This window comes from Elaeis guineensis, chromosome 3 (assembly GCF_000442705.2).
Source record: "Elaeis guineensis isolate ETL-2024a chromosome 3, EG11, whole genome shotgun sequence".
Classification (NCBI taxonomy): Eukaryota; Viridiplantae; Streptophyta; class Magnoliopsida; order Arecales; family Arecaceae; genus Elaeis; species Elaeis guineensis.
In genome coordinates this window covers 45,045,672-45,063,407 of record NC_025995.2, presented here as the reverse complement: position 1 = coordinate 45,063,407, position 17,736 = coordinate 45,045,672, and positions in this window count along the sequence as shown.

The window sequence follows — 17,736 nt, the reverse complement described above, 5'->3', positions numbered from 1 at the left end:
CTGCTAGTGAGGCTACTAAGAAGGCCGTCTGAATGAAGAAATTCATCTCAGAATTGGGTGTGGTTCCAAAGATTAAACAACCAGTGCCCCTTTATTGTGATAATACTGGAGCAGTTGCTCAAACTAAAGAACCGAGATCTTATCATAAATCCAAGCACATCCTAAGATGGTTCTGCCTCGTTCGGGAGATAGTTGAAAAATGCGATGTGATCGTGGAGCGAGTTGATTTCAAAAATAATATAGTGGATCTATTCACTAAGGCCTTGCCAGTGCAGTAGTTTGACCACCATCTTAATTGCATGGGCATCAAGGATAAGGGTGATTAGCTTTAGTGCAAGTGGAAGATTGAAAGAATAATGCCCTGCAAGCCAATCGCATACAGGATGTGAGAGGGTATTTTCTATAATTTATTTTTCTGACTCATAAATTGACATTAATATTATTAATAAAATAGATATTTTTGATTCATTATATACTGCATCTTATTATTTTTAAGATTATAATGAACCCCATAGGTCTGGGCAATGATTTTAGGGCTGCGATGAGATCATTTTAGTAAGACCTAAAATTTTGATAGCCATGACCTAAAATATTTTTAGTCATTAGTTCATTGAGTCGGGGATTAATGATACTGATAAGACTGGCATGTCCTACGTATACTCAAAGATGAGGATGGTTGATCTCACAACCACTTGTGTGGAGACACTAATACAAGGATGTGGATGCTCATGAGAGAATGAGTTCATTGAATAGACCTATGAGAGAATATCTGATGGAGTTTTATTTACATATCAGCTGATGATTCTTTAGTGGGAGTTGTGTAAGTGACCTTTTGACTTGAGATCATCATGGTACCTTGGGTACATGAATCCATATTATGGTTCACTTCCTAATTTAATTCTTTGATCCTTGTATGGAATGTTCTGGATGTGGTGAAGTGTGCATGGAGGTTGTGAGTGATCAATAAGAGATCAATCACTCCTAATAAGGAGAGCGAACATCCTATGTGATCTCATAAGTTGATGATTCTAGAAGTCTTTGACCAAAGTAGGATGATAATTAGAAAAAAATTTTAATATATCATCAACTGATTCATCATCTTTTGATCAAGATACATATAGATAAGTAATTAAGCTTGACATATTTTCAAGCCCATAGCTCATCTGGGATGTTGTTTGACTGAAGGCTTGAATTACACGATAACTTGCCACTGAAGGGTATTTTGATAATTTTTTATCAAAATTTTAAAATTTTTAAGTAGTCATGACACATTGCTAGATGTCAATCCTAACTTATGGACTCATCAAAATTAAAAGAGTTTAATTCAAAAATTAATTAGAAAGAGTCCTAGTTGATTGGGACTCTTTGGCTGATCTAATCTGATCGGATTAAGGTTACGTCAAGAGTTTGGGTTCACTGTTGGTTAGATTTAAAATCCAGTGGGTCACACACTTTAGAATTTGATCTTGATCTAATTTAATTAGGATTTAATATAAATTTTAAGGGTTATTTTGATATGCTAGCATATTATATTAACCCAAGTTCCTAAATTGGTTCAGTTCAAAATGTTTGAGCTAAACTAGACCAGTTGTCTTTGACCTAATAGGATTGGATCCAATTTAATTGGGTTCTTATCCAACTTTGAATAGTTTCAAGTGTAGAAGGACTCCTCTACACCAACCAGGTTTCACAACAAAATAATGTTGCTGCCCCCTCTTAATTAACATGAGAAGATGAAGAGTCCTTCTTAATGAAGGCTCTTATCTTATCTTATCTTATCGCCTCGTTCTCTCATCCAAAACTCTATTTATTTCATGCTGTTTTTATATGAGATTTTTATGGGGCATAGAAGAGGAAGAGTCCTTCTGTGTGAAGGCTCTCCTATACCAAAAATAATACACAGTGATTTATTTCCTTTCATGAGAAGGTGGAGCACCAAAGGTTGGCACCCCTTGGTCCTTCCTCATGTCCCATGGTCACTTATTTATATGGGGCGTCTCATATAGACCATTGCTTGATTTTGTATTAAAATTAGAGATAAGTGGCATGTAAAAGAGAGAAAAAATTTTGGAAAAAATTTAAGAAAAAGGCAGGGAAAAATTGAGTGGCAAAAGTTGTAAGAAAGGTGGTAAGAGAATTAGCAAGTGTTGCTAGTTAGCCCTAGGGTATGATTTTTCTATGTGTTGGAGCCCAAAATCAAATCCTAGGTTTTGAGACATATGTAGAGTATCTTCTTGGCATGATTTTGGTGATAAAATTGAAGGTGACTAGACTTTGATGTGATCATACTTTATGTTCAAAGCCGACAGTGTTCTTGAGAAGATAAGGCTGCAGCACTGCACCGGTTAGGAAGGACCTTGGCCAACTTTCATATGGATCACCATTAGGGGGCTTCTACTTTGAAGTATCATGGAGATCACCATCATGCCATATTGCTTTTTGGTGAAAGTATAAAATTCTATCCCTTTGCATGCTTGTTTTTGTTTTGATCGAAATCGGCAAGGTGATTCTAGGGTTTGGATTTTGGCTTGATAGTTTTAACTGTTAAAGCTATTGATTTATTTATCTTAAAAATTTTAAAATTTGATTTTCACTGTGTGAAACCTAACATATTGTATTCTTCAACTCTGAGGGATGGGAGTCCAAATTCTATAGGTATGACTGCTTTAGTCCTAAATACGAGATTGAAAAGAGTTTCACCACTTGAGATCCTCTGGGTGGTCCGATAAACCCACAACACATGATGAAGCTCATCTATCCATGACCCCCCTATTCGATCTAACCTGGCCTTTAAGCTCTATAGGAGAGTTCTATTGATCACTTCCACCTCTCCATTTGCCTATGGGTGGCCTACCAATGTGAAATGATGTTCTATTCTATGGCTTTCATAGAATTTGTAGAGTTGAGCACCACTAAATTATCTATCGTTGTCTGTGATCAGCACTTTGGGAAGACCATACTAGCATGTAACAGGTTTTCAAATAAAATCCTTCACTCTTACCTTGGTTATGCAAGCCAAAGGCTCAGCTTTGGTCCATTTTGTAAAATAATCAATAGCCACTAGAAGAAACTTGCGTTGACTTGATGCTCGAGGAAAAAGACCAAAAATGTCCATTCCCCAGTAAGCAAATGGCCAAGGGGCACTGATGGGAGTCAGAAGTGCTATCGGTTGATGCTAAATATTAGAATTTTTCTGACATCAATCGCACTTTCTGACGAAGCTGTCTGCATCTTGTTACATAGTGGGCCAGTAGTAGCCCTACCGAAGAATCTTGTAAGATAGGGATCTATCCCTCAAGTGACTTCCACAACTTGTAAGATAGGGATCTATCCCTTAAGTGACTTCCACAGACCCCTTCGTGAACCTTCTGTAGTACATAATCAGCCTCAAACAGGTGCAAGTACTTCAGGAGAGGTAGAGAAAATGATCGCTTGTATAGCTTATCATCATATAAGACAGCGAGCGACCTACTTCCTTATCTTCTGGGCCTCCTTGCAATTAGACGGTAACTCATCCGACCTTAAATACTAGAGCAAAGGATCAATCCAACTAGATTTCTCAAAAACTTGCTGGACAATAAGAGGCTCTTCAAGGCTCGAGGTCTTTAATACCTCAAAGTTGGTCTCCTTTTTTAAGTCAGCAGGCAATAAGGTTGCTAATTTTGACATTGTATTTGTCCTGATATTTTCTACTCTGGGGACCTATTGAATATCAAAACTCAAAAAGAATAAGGTTAAATTCTTTATTTTTTGAAGATACCCTTCATGTTTTCCTCTCAGACCTCATATCCACCCTTGATTTGTCCAACTACCAATTGGGAGTCGCTAAAGACCTTCAGATTTTGAGCCCCTACTTCTCTCATAACTTTTATGCCAGCAATCAGAGCTTCATACTGCTTCATTGTTGGTGGCCAAAAATTTGAAGTGTAGAGCTTACTCCACCACATCATCTTTAGGACAGATTAAGATAAGTCCGACTCTTGATGTTGATAAATTTGATGAGCCATCGACATGTAGGATCCATAACTCCTCAGGATCAGCTCCCACATCTACTTCTTTACTTCTCGAGCTTTCTCCAGCTTTTGAGCTCGCTCCATTTTTTGAGACTTCTCCACTCTTTGAGCTCTGATCATTCAGAATGATGCATTCAAGGATGAAGTCCACTAATAATTGAGCTTTAATGGAAGGCCTCGAATGATACTACAAATCCAACTCTGAGAGAGCTAGAGCCCACTTTGCAATCCATCCCAAGGTATTCGAACGATGAAGAATGGCCTTGATCGGCTGATCAGTAAGCAACACAATAGTGTGAGCCCAAAAATAGGCTGAAGTTTTCTTACCGTGATGACTAGCACAAAAATTAGCTTCTCCAACTTGAAGTATCGGGTCTCTGCATCATGAAGGACTTTGCTGGTATAGCATATGGGCTTTTGAATCTATTCTTCTTCTGAGACAAGGACTGAGCTAATCACCACTGAAGAAATGGTGAGATATAGTAATAGCTCCTCACCAGGCTGAGGCTTTGTGAGCAATGATGCTGAGCTGAGATATTGTTTCAACTCCTCAAATATCTTTTGGTACTCAGTAGTCCATTGAAAGCCTTGAAGGAACCAGATCTAGGATTTCAGGATTAGATCTTAAAATTTTTTCAAGATCAGGCAGTAGAAGACTAAAATAAATCAAAATTTATCTTATAAAATCAGAGAATCCCTAAATCTAAGATCCTATTACATGATTATTACATGGTATGAAATCAAAAATTAAAATATAAAGAGCAAGAACTACATGTTGATCATATCAACATGTTTCTATACTACATCTAATGTATGTAAAATATAATAGATCAGATCTATTACCTTGCATGTTAGACGTTCTAACTTTGCTGATCTAGGCTTGAGGATGATGTTGCGAGCCGCACACATGTCTGACCTCTAGGAGTCATCCACACGAGCCCACGAATCACAATCAGAAGTCTTGGTTCAGAAAATCAGCGCAGTATGCTAGTACTATGCTGATCCTTCTTCGATGGTCAATCAGATGTCTCCTTCTTCTTAATTTGGACTCTTCCAAATATGAAAAGTAGGAGAAGGAGTTTTAGATGTGAGACACTCTCAGAAAACTCATAGATGGAGGAAGGAAAGAGGTGAACATAGCAACCCTAGAAGAAGACCCTCTTTTTCTTCTCTTTGCTCTAACCCAGACACATAGTTTTGTGTCTATTATATCTCCATGCCTCTATACTCTTTTTTCCTAAGTTTCACACACCCCAAAGGTCTCTTAATTCTCAATAATCCACAAAAATTTCAAGAAGAAATTCATCTTAAATAATGAGATATGAAGAATTTTGTCTAGGTCAAATACCTAGTCAAGGAAAATCCAAACAGGGCAAGACAAGGGGTGCCCAACTCATGGGCGTCCCCTCCTTCTTTTTCTACCATGGACCACCAGCAAAGGATGCACAATATGTGCTGCAAAAGTCATAAAAATTTTAAAAAAAATCTGGATAAAATCAGTGCCATAAGGAAAGAGTTTTGATTTCCTAAAATTCTATCTCATAGAATTTGAAATCCAAACTAATTTCTTCTTTGACATGGTCCACAACCACATTCCATGTAAAAAAGAAAGAGAGAAAAGCTTTGAGCATGCATGAAAGCCTGGGAGAGAAGGTTTTGTCACACAAAATAAGAGAGAGTGGGCATGGGGGGCTAAGGTGGTGCAAAGTGGAATCCTAGTCTTACTAGGATTCAATCTATGACTTGTTCAAATTTGGTTTCTCAAACCAAATCAAATCAAAACCAAATCAACCCAATTAAAATAGATATTAACCTAATTAAGAACTTAATTTAGTTAGATTAAATTAAATTTAAATCTAACTTAATTTTTTAATCAAATTAAAAATTAGGTTGACCCAAGTCCTAATTGAACTAGGACTAGTTTTTCCTTGCACTTGGCTTATCCAATAAACCAATTGGACTTGATCCAATCAAATCTAAACTAAATTTAATTAAATTATATTCAATTAAACTTAATCTCAGCTCATTAGCTTAATCAAATTAAGCCAATTGTAATCAAATTGTTAATCGATCCTCCTGCAACACTTGCACTAGGTTAAATATCAATCGTATTGATCGTTTAACCCTAGAATGATACTTAATCGTTGATCAACCATCTGATCGGATCGTAAACTCTAATGTGTATGACCTCATAGCTTCAAACCTAACCCAATAGCATAGAAATAAATTTTTATACTAATCAAAGTGATCATCCAGCAATGGTATCCGACGGTCGGATAGGTCGAATGTGTAGAACAACATCCTTAGAACCCATGCGGATATAGTTTCCATATAATTCATCCCCTTGACCAAAATGCTCATAGGATACCTTAGAGTTCCACTGTCAACTCTGATCAGGTTGTCCACATTGTATTTCAAAATATCAAATCCATCTGATGGATTACTCTGGCCAAGGTTTTGCTAAAGTGAAATACAGTGACTCATTCTTCTCCAACTTTTGGAGTGGTCAATCTCATCTTGATCACACTCTGAATTTGCAAGTACTTGACTGTGCCCAGAAGCCTTCCATCACTGAATTAGAAATTCAGTTAGTCTAGTACCAAAGCACAGTAAGTTGCTTGCAAGTCACTGAGATAATCTCAGGTCTAAGGATACTTATACCTATATCCCATCAGAGACATTCTCGACAACAGAATGCTCTGGAGTTGGTCACATTCAATGATGATATACCCTTACATCTTACTTGTATGTCATACCAGTGTCTCCACACTCCTTAGTTAAGAGGACAACCAATCCATATGGTATACAGCGATCTATGCTCGATAGAAGCTGTCATCTTTATTAACAACCTATCATTTGATCATGAACAGTTTTAAGGACTAATCGATAAATCCTCTCTTTATCAAACCTAAATAGTTCTAAGGACTTCATCACAACAACGGAGTTCATTAGAAGATGAAAACTTATGATGAAAATATCAAAAATATATTTTATTTATTAATAAATCAATTACAATACAAGGTTGCTCAACCGTCAACAGATTGACGATTGGTTTTTGGGACATATTTTCCAACAACTCTCACTTTCCCTAAAGCCACTCGGCACAGTATCTAATACCCATCTTCGACTTGTGGTTATCGAACTCCTTTAATGCCAAGGCTTTAGTGAAGGGGTCAGCTAGGTTCTCCTTTCAGTTGATCTTCTGAAGGTCGACGTCACCTCGATCTACGATCTTCCGAATCAGGTGGAAGCGACGCAAAATGTGCTTCGTCCGTTGGTGTGCTTTGGGTTCCTTCGCCAGTGCTATGGCACCAGTACTATCGCAGTAGAGTAAGATCGGACCATCGAGGGAGCATGCTATTCTGAGCTCGATGATGAATTTCTTTAGTCACATAGCTTCTTTCGCAGCATCCGATGCTACGATGTACTCCGCCTCACAAACAGAGTCTGCCATAGTATGCTGCTTGAAAGTCTTCTAGCAAATGGCTCCACCATTCAGAGTAAAGATATAACCTGACACGCTTCTACTGTCATCATGGTCAGATTGAAATTTGAAGTCTGTGAACCCCACAAGTTTTAGATCTGACTCACCATAAACCAACCATTGGTCCTTAAAATTTCTCAAATACTTAAGGATGGCTTTAACCACTTTTCAGTGATTTTCTCTAGGATCAGATTGGTATCTACTCACTACTCCTAGTGGGTATGCCACATCTGGCCTTGTATATGTCATAGCATATATGATAGATCCCACGATCGAAGCATATGAGACTCTACTCATACGCTCTCTCTCTTCAGGAGTTGTCGGACAATCCTTCTTAGAGAGAGAAATTCCATGGCCTATCGGTAGATAGCCCTTCTTGAAATTCTCCATGCTGAACCTCTTCAGCACAGTGTCTATGTACATAGACTGGGATAACTCAAGCATTTTTTTAGATCTATCCCTATAGATCTTCATCCCTAGGATGTAGGATGCTTCACCCAAGTTCTTCATGGAGAACTGCGATGACAACCAAACTTTTATTTTCTGTAGTGTGGGGGTGTCATTTTCGATTAAGAGAATATCATCCACGTACAAGATAAAAAATACCATAACTGAACCATTTGCCCATTTATAGATGCAGAGCTCTTCTCCGTTCTTAACGAAGCCATACGTTTTGATCACCTTATCAAAATGCATGTTCCAACTCCGAGAAGCTTACTTCAATCCATAAATAGATCTCTGAAGCTTGCACACCTTGGACTCATCTATGGATGTAAACCCCTCAAATTATATCATATACACCTCTTCAGTCAGCTCTCCATTCAGAAAAGCTGTCTTTACATCCATCTGCCAGATCTCATAATTCAGATGGACAGCTATTGTAAGTATTATCCGAATGGATTTGAGCATTGCCACAGGGGAGAACGTCTCGTTATAGTCAATACCATAATATTGATGATACCCCTTGGCAACCAGATGGGCTTTATAGGTCTCCACCTTTCCGTCTGCATCCCTCTTCCTTTTGAAGACCCATTTACACCTAATGGGTTTAACCCCTTCAGGTGGGTCAACCAATGTCCATACATCGTTGACCTTCATGAACTCTATTTTGAATTTTATGGCTTCAAACCATTTCTCGGAATCAGGTCTTTGCATTGCATCCACATAGGTAATCGGATCCTCATCGTTCTCATCGAGTTTGATGGGATCACCGTCTTGGACTAAAAAATCATAGTATCTGTCTGACTGATACAGTACTCTACTGAATTATCTTAATAGTGCAGGTACATTGGGCTCTAGATCTGATCTAATCAAATTTGATTCAAGTTTAGTTATTGATGTCGATCCTTCTACCTATTGAACTTCATCAAGTTCAACCTTAGAGGCAATGGTTCCTTCACCAAGGAACTCCTTTTCTAAAAAGGTTGCCTTAAGGTTGACGAACACCTTTTGTTCATCAGCATAGTAGAAAAAATATCCTTTGGTCTCTTTGGGGTACCCTATGAATGTGCATTTGTCAGACCTAGGTCCAAGTTTATCTGTAACTAACCGTTTGACATAGGCCGAACACCCCCAGACCCTAAGATGTAAAAGTGCTGGCTTACATCCTGTCCATATCTCATATGGAGTCTTAATTACAGACTTACTTAGAACCCTATTTAACAGATAACAGGCTGAGTCGAGTGCATTCCCCAGAAGGATATCGGCAAGTTGGCGAAACCCATCATAGATCAGACCATATCTAATAGAGTTCGATTTCTCCTTTCAGACACACCATTATGCTGTGGTATTCCTAGAGGAGTCCATTGGGAGAGAATCCCATTCTCTCCTAGATATGTGAGAAACTCACCAGAAAGATATTCCCCTCCTCGATCAGATCGAAGAGTTTTAATACTCTTTCCAGTTTATTTTTCTACTTCATTTTGAAATCGTTTGAACATTTCAAATGAATCTGACTTATGTTTTATTAGATAGACATATCCATATCTAGATAGATCATCCGTGAAAGTGATGAAGTAAAAATATTCACCTCTAGCACTTGTGCTCATGGGCCCCATACATCAGTATGTACTAGGCCCAAGAGCTCAGTAGCACTCTCACCTTTTTCAGTAAAAGATGACTTGATCATTTTACCAAAAAGACAGGACTCACAGGTTGGAAGTGATTCACAATCATTGACTTCGAGGATTCCCTCTTGAGTCAACCTGTTTATCCTGTTCTTGTTTATATGACCTAGCCTACAGTGCTATAAGGAGATATCTGATACACTGTCTAATCTAGGGTGCTTGCCAGTAGAATAGACTACGTTAATAGGTTGTGATAACATATACACATTATTGTTCAAATGTCCACAAAAAATAGTAACACCATTCATAAAGATATTACAAACTTATTTTTTTATTAAAATTTCATAATCATTTTTGGCCAGAAGACCTACAGAAATAATATTTAAAAAAAAATTGAGACAGAAATGACAATCATTAAGAACAACGGTATGGGACTCAAATACAAGCTTCAAGATTCCTAATGCTAGAACAGGAATGGTCTTCCATCTCCAACGTTCAGGAACCTCTCGTCTTTCTCGAATCTCCTACTGACTTGCAACTTTTGCAACGAATTGCAAATATGGTAAGGGCTACCGGTATCTAATACCCAGTCAGTTATATCACAAATAAAGAAATTACAATGAGTTATCATATAAATACCTTATCCAGCAACAGCTTGCTTCTTTCTCTGCCTGTTTGGGTCCAAGGAGGCAATGTATTGAGGACAGTTCCTCTTCCAGTATCCCTGCTTCTTGCAAAAGAAGCATTCAGTTTGACTCTTATCGAGCTTGATCTTTTTGGTTTGGCCTTGCACTGATGTCCCAGCCTGAACATGCACCTTCTTCACTTTCTTCTTCTTATTCTTCTTCTCTTTCTCAAATGGTTGAGAACCAAAAAATGAACCTCCCACTAAGTTCACTGACTCCTTTTGAAGTTGGTGATCCTTCTCAAAGTTCTGAAGCAACCCTAGTAACTCATGATAGTTTACTTCAGGCTTTGTCATTCTATAATGAGTGAGGAATGGGAGATAAGACTTGGGCAGCGAGTTCAATATTGCATCTTTCCCAAGCTGCTCATGCAAAGGAAAGCTGAGCTTTCTCAAATGCTCCATCAGCTCGATCATGTACAATACATGATCAGTGACAGAGGCACCATCCCATATTTTGATGTTGAAGATGGCACAACTAGTCTTGTGCCTCTCCATGTCATAGGGTGTGCCAAAGGCATCCTCCAACACTTGATGCATGTCCTTTGACTGAGCCGTCTCAAATCTGTGACTGAACTCGTTGCTCATGGCAGCCAGCATGATGCAGTGCATCGTGGTCCGATCACTGAGCCACTTCTGATAAGTATCTCTAACTGTTCCACATGCATTGGCAGCTGGCTCCTCAGGTGCAGAATCTGTTATCACATATAGGATCCGTTCATGCTCCAAGACTATCTTCAACTTTCGATACCAGCTATCGAAGTTGGGTCCCATCAAATTTTTATTGTCCAACAATGATCGGAGCGATAGGGAAGTGGCCATATCTGTACAAAGAAAAATTATAACCTAATTAGTAATTGATTCATTAAACCTAAAGATTTGAACTTTAATCAAAAGGTTTCTCTCACTATTTTATTCGAATTGGTAGCCTCTACCTCCAATTCGAGGAATTGCCTTAATTCCTTAGTGGGTACTAGAATCCACTGAGACTGCACACAAGCCCAACTTTGGTTGGCCAACCCATATACATCTAAGGGTAGGTTCATAACTAATTATTTCTCTAAACAATTTTTAGTAATTTTGATTTTGCCCCAGTCCCTAATCAGTAGGCTTTGGCCTCCACTGAAAAGGTCGGTTAGGTCCAACCATTAACATGACCATACTTGGCCCATCTAGCCAATGAATGATTAGGCCCAACTTTAGTTGGCTAACCTAACCACCATTTAAAAAGATGCAGTCAAGAAATCATATTATGAATGACAATTCCATCAACTGATAAGCACCAGGCCTTTGGACCTCCAATGATTATCCAACTGATGGATCCATTATCATCCACTTAATGGGAGGCTATGATCTAGTTATCACCATAAATATTTTATTTTAAAGATCTAATAATTTTAGAGGATTTAATTGATTTAGAGGAGGAGGTCAGATGAACCAACTTATCATGATCTTCCCACTGGCTTCACCAAGTCAGCTTAAGGGAGACCATTAAAAGGGCTGGTCTAGGAGCACCTAAATCAGTCACACTGATTTACCTAACTAACATGGATCAGCTCGAATAGTCAAGTGATCCGATCAAAATATAATTTCACCAAGAGGCCAGGTAAGTTCGATTGGTGGGAGGGTCTGCCAAAGCTTGCCTTAGACACCATCATAAATGGCCAGGTAAGCGGGCTGCCAATTAAAAACCACCGGTCTGATTTACCTTAGACACCAACTGATTTTATTAGTTTCGATTAGATCAACCTAACAGTTCATGTTAGACCGCTTAGCCAAGAATCAAGTCCATTTGGTTCTCGTTAAAGATATGGACTTGACCAACTATAACTATTGTAATTGATCTAGAGAATCCTCGACCTAATCTAAGACAACAATTGATTAGATTTAGTCAATTCTCTAATTAAGTCCATCTTTAATCTAACCTTAGGTCTAACATAATTAATGGACCTAATTTCCACTAACCCATTAACCCAATGTGTTATGGTTTATATTTTAGGTTCTTCAATTCATAATCCTAGAACCTAATCAAATAACTTCTTAATTCTCAATTAAGTTTTGGGCTGAGGGTTGGGGTTCGGCTTTTCGAAAATAATTTTCATGTTTGTAAAATATTTTTACAACATGGTTCTACCAACCAAGTTGCATGTTTGATTCATAATTAAAATACAAGTAAAATAAGTATGAAACTACTTTAGATCTAATCTAAACAGGTTCATGTAGTTGAAACAATTTCAACTTTAAACTGTGCAAATTTTTTAGACAAATATATGATGGTTCTTTGCACAAAATTATTAGCAAAGAGATTTTATTTTAGATTTAAATATCTTTTAAATTTAATAAATCATAAATTTAATCTAGATCATATCTAATAAATTTATGATTAAAGATAGATCTACACGAACTAGGACAACCTTTGCACTGTAAGGAAAAAACCTTACAGCAGGACAACCTACAGTTCATGATTGATCTAAAAATTTTAATTTTAGATTTAACAATCAGATTATAAATTAGATTTAATCTAAGAAGTAATCTAAGCATATATAAATAATCATGTAATAAACAACCTAGGCTCTGATACCAATTGAAGGAACCAGATCTAGGGTTTCAGGGTTAGCTCTTAAAACTTTTTCAAGATCAGGCAGCAGAAGACTAAAATAAGTCAAAATTTATCTTATAAAATAGAGAATCCCTAGATCTAAGATCCTATTACATGATTATTATATCACATTAAATCAAAAATTAAAATATAAAGAGTAAGAACTACATGTTGATCATATCAATATGTTTCTATACTACATCTAACGTATGTAAAATATAATAGATCAGATCTATTACCTTGCAAGTTAGATGTTCTAACTTTGCTGATCCAAACTTAAGGATGATGTTGCGAGCCGCACATACATCCAACCTCTAGGAGTCATCCACACGAGCCCACGAATCATGATCATGTTGGAAAGGGTGCAGGATTTCATGCATGAATTTCAAAATATTTTTGAAATATAACGTAGCGGAACATGTAAATTAAATAATTTAATCTATAAATGTATGTAATCAAATTATTAAATTCTATAATTAGGATCTATAACATATCATATTGTATTTATTAAATCAGAAAAATAAAAGCTTTGGTATTGATCAAATCAATACCCTAGATCTAAAATAGTTTTAGATCTAAAATCTAGATCACATCTACATAAGAGAAGAGATCAAAATCTCTTACCTTCACGCAGGTTGAGAACTCTATGGTTGATTTTCTTTCTTATCTTTGGAGCCACACACGCGTCTAACCTCTACAAGTGATCCACATGAGGCTGCAACAAAATCGGAGGTTCATCGAACGAAGATCTGCTTGAAGTGCTAGCTTCTTACGGATCCCTTCGGATGGTTAATCTAAAAAATATTCTTCAGATCTCTTGGATATTTCAAGAGATGAAGCATATGAGGAGGAATAAGGGAGAAGTCAAACCCTTTGACCTTCCTAAAATCATAAATAATATGTAATAGAAAAAGGTCCTAAGAGAAGATAGATCTTCTCTTTCAGTACATCAACGATTGATGTCCTGAGAACATCTCTATGCTAGGTGTTGGTGCAAAAATCTGCTTACGTCAGAGAAGCTGGAGTCGCGGTCACCGCCGCGACCTGCAAAAGAAGTCTAAACCGGAGGTGGGGTTGCTTCGGCAAGACCCTCCGACGCTCAAGTCAGTTCTCTGCCTTAACGGGAATGGAGTGCTCGAACGAAAATTTTAGCAGAGTTTCTAGGTAAAAATGAGAGCCTAGAGAATAATGTATCTGGGGTCTCCCTTTTATAGGCGGAGGGAGCAACAGACTGATAGCGATGTCTGTAATCATCTGGCAGTGGGCTGCCTAGAGTCAGGGGGAGTTTGTTGCGAAGAGTAGTGGGGTGGAATCGTGGCTATCACCGGGACACGCCACGTGGAGTCTGTCGCGGGGAGTGGAGTGGCGTCCGTTGTCGCGACTTGCCAGAGGATGAAAAAATCGTGCGGTATCCATCGCAGGAAGTGGAGTAGGATCGTGGGCATCATAGTGGTCTGCCAAGGAGTAATGGAGCCGCACAGAATCCATCGCAGGAAGTGGAGCAGAGTCATGGCCGTTACTGCAGCCCGCCAGGGAATGATGGGGCCACACGGAATCCATCGCAGGAAGTGGGGCAGGATCGTGGCCGTTGTTGCATCACGCCAGGGAGTGCAGACCTATCGACTGAAGTTCGACTGGAGTGTCTCGCGGAAAGAGGTGGTTAGCTACCCGTTTGAGAGGAGCCCGGAGTCCAGCTCCCGTAGGAGTCCGGACGAAGTCTTCCTTCAGCCAAAGTTGGGGACGAGGTCCGGCTCCCATGATAGTCCGGACGGAGTCTCTCCGCAGCCGGAGTCAGAGACGAGGTCTGGCTCCCATAGGAGCCGGGATGAGGTCTACCTGCACTCAAAGTCAAGGGCGAAGTCTGGCTCCCTTAGGAGTTCGGATGGAGCTTACCAGCAGTTGAAGTTGGTGATGGAGCCCGACTCCCGTAGGAGTCCGGGCGGAGCCTACTAGCAGTTAGAGTTGTGGGCGGAGTCCGGCTCCCGTAGGAGTCCGGACAAGGTCTGTCTGCAGCCGGAGTCGGGGACGAGGCCCGACTCCCGTAGGGGTCCGGGCAGAGTCTTCCTGCAATAAAAGTCAGGGGTGAAATCTGGCTCTCGTAGGAGTCTGGACGAAGCTTACCAGTAGTTGAAGTTGGTGACGGAGCCTGGCTCCTGTAGGAGTTCGGGCGGAGTCTACGGGCAGTTGGAGTTGGGGACGGAGCCCGGCTCCCGTAGGAGTCCAGGTGGAGTCTGCTTGTGGTCAGAGTTGTGGGCGGAGTTCAACTCCCGTAGGAGTCCGGACAAGGTCTGTCTACAGCCGGAGTCGGGGATGAGGCCCGGCTCCCGTAGGGGTACGGGTGGAGTCTTCCTGCAATGAAAGTCAGGGGTGAAATTTGGCTCCCGTAGGAGTCCGGACGAAGCTTACCAGCAGTTGAAGTCAGTGACGGAGCCCGACTCCTGTAGGAGTCCGGACGGAGTCTGCTGGCAGTTGGAGTTGGGAACGGAGCCCGGCTCCCGTAGGAGTCCGGGTGGAGTCTGCTTGCAGTCGGAGTTGTGGGCGGAGTTCGGCTCCCGTAAGAGTCCGGACAAGGTCTGTCTGTAGCCGGAGTCGGAGACGAAGCCCGGCTCCCATAGGGGTCCGGGCGGAGTCTTCCTGCAATGAAAGTTAGGGGCAAAATCTAGCTCCCATAGGAGTCCGGACGAAGCTTACCAGTAGTTGAAGTTGGTGATGGAGCCCGGCTCCCGTAGGAGTCCGGGCGGAGTCTGCTGATAGTTGGAGTTGGAGACAGAGCCTGACTCCCATAGGAGTCCGAGCGGAGTCTGCTTGCAATCGGAGTTGTGGGTGGAGTCCAGCTCCCGTAGGAGTCCGGACAAGGTCGGTCTGCAGCCGGAGTCGGGGACGAGGCCCGGCTCCCGTAGGGGTCCGGGCGGAGTCTTCCTGCAATGAAAGTCAGGTGCGAAATCCGACTCCCGTAGGAGTCCGGACGTAGCTTACCAGCAGTTGAAGTCGGTGACGGAGCCCGGCTCCCGTAGGAGTCCAGGTGGAGTCTGCTGGCAGTTGGAGTTGGGGACGGAGCCCGACTCCCATAGGAGTCCGGGCGGAGTCTTCTTGCGGTCGGAGTTGTGGGCAGAGTCTGGCTCCCGTAGGAGTCCGGACAAGGTCTGTCTGCAGCCGGAGTCAGGGACGAGGCCCGGCTCCCATAGGGGTCCAGGCGGAGTCTTCCTGCAATGAAAGTCAGGGGCGAAATTCGGCTCCCGTAGGAGTCCGGACGACGCTTACCAGCAGTTGAAGTCGGTGACGGAGCCCGGCTCCCGTAGGAGTCCGGACGGAGTCTACTGGCAGTTGGAGTTGGGGACGGAACCTGGCTCCCGTAGGAGTCCGGGTGAAGTCTGCTTGTGGTCAGAGTTGTAGGCGGAGTCCGGCTCCCGTAGGAGTCCGGACAAGGTCTGTCTGCAGCCGGAGTCGGAGGAGACTCACGAGGGTTAATCCCGTTGAGAACTTCGGCTGAGGGTATTTTATACCCAACACTAGGATATGAGGAGACCTTCTCCTCTAGATATTTCTCAAACTTTTAGATCTTATGATATCTGATTTTTTTCATAGAAAAATCTCATGATTTATGGAGAAGAAGGGTTCTAAAAGAAATCTTAAGAGAAGACCTTCTTTTCTTCTTCTTCTCTCATCAGAATATGATCAGATCATGTCCAAAATTAGATCACCATGCTCTAACTCGTTGAAGCACAGATCCACCATGCCATCTCTCTTTCTCTCTCAAATTTTTATCACATAAAAATATAAAATAAAGAGAGAATAATCTAAAAAGAAAATAATAAGAGAAAATAATCTTCTCTCTTACATTTTGTTTCTACAAGACATCAACTTTTGATCTCTTGATTGAAGACTCTCCTCCAAGGATATTGGTACCTCAAACCACTTATGCCATCCTCTTTCTTCAATACTTTTTCTACCAAAAACTACAGATTTTAGACTCCTTATATTTATCATATGGGGCGGCAACTTTATATAAGGTAAACTAGGTCATAAGACCTAGTCTAACAAAAAGTCCATGGGGCGTCCAACTCTTGGACGCCCCTTCCCTTATCTAATTCATGGAGAACATGATCAGATGCACAAAAGGGGTGATAAAAAGATAGGATAAGGATGGAGGAAGTTGGCGCATGATAGGAGAGAAGAGTTCTTGTGAAGAGGGACTCTTTCAAAAAGGAAATAAACCTAAACCACTTTCCATTATAAATCAAATCACTTTCCTTATTGAATCAAATCAAATTTGATTCAAATCTCTAAAATAAGTGGTGTGAGATCACTTTCTTTAGATGTGGATATCATATAAAAAATATCTAAAAATTAATTAGTGGGCGTGGGCTTTCTTAGTTGGCGCAAAAGAAGAGATGGAATCCTAGTCTAACTAGGATTCTTATGTAGACTAGGTCAAGTTCTTTGAATCCAATAAAAATTAATTGTAACCTAATTAATGGTGATCCTAGTCTAACTAAAAATCTAATTAAACTAGATTAAATCATATTTAATTTTGATTTAAATCCTATCTTAATTAAGAATTAGTTGCATACAAGTCCTAGTCGAATAGGGACTTGTTCTCTCTTGCAACTGGTTTATTGGCTTATCCAATAAACTAATTAGACTTAATATAAATAAATTCAAATTAATTTTAATTGAATCAAATTCAATTAGACATAATCTCAATCCAATTGCTCAATCAGATTGAGCCAATTGGCAATCCAATTGCTAATCGATCCTCCTGCAACACTTGCATTAGGTCAAACATCAATCACATTGATCGTTTAACCTTAGGATGATTCTCAATCATCAATTAACTATCTGATTAGGTTACAATCTCTTATGTGTGTGATCCTATAGGTTCAAACCTA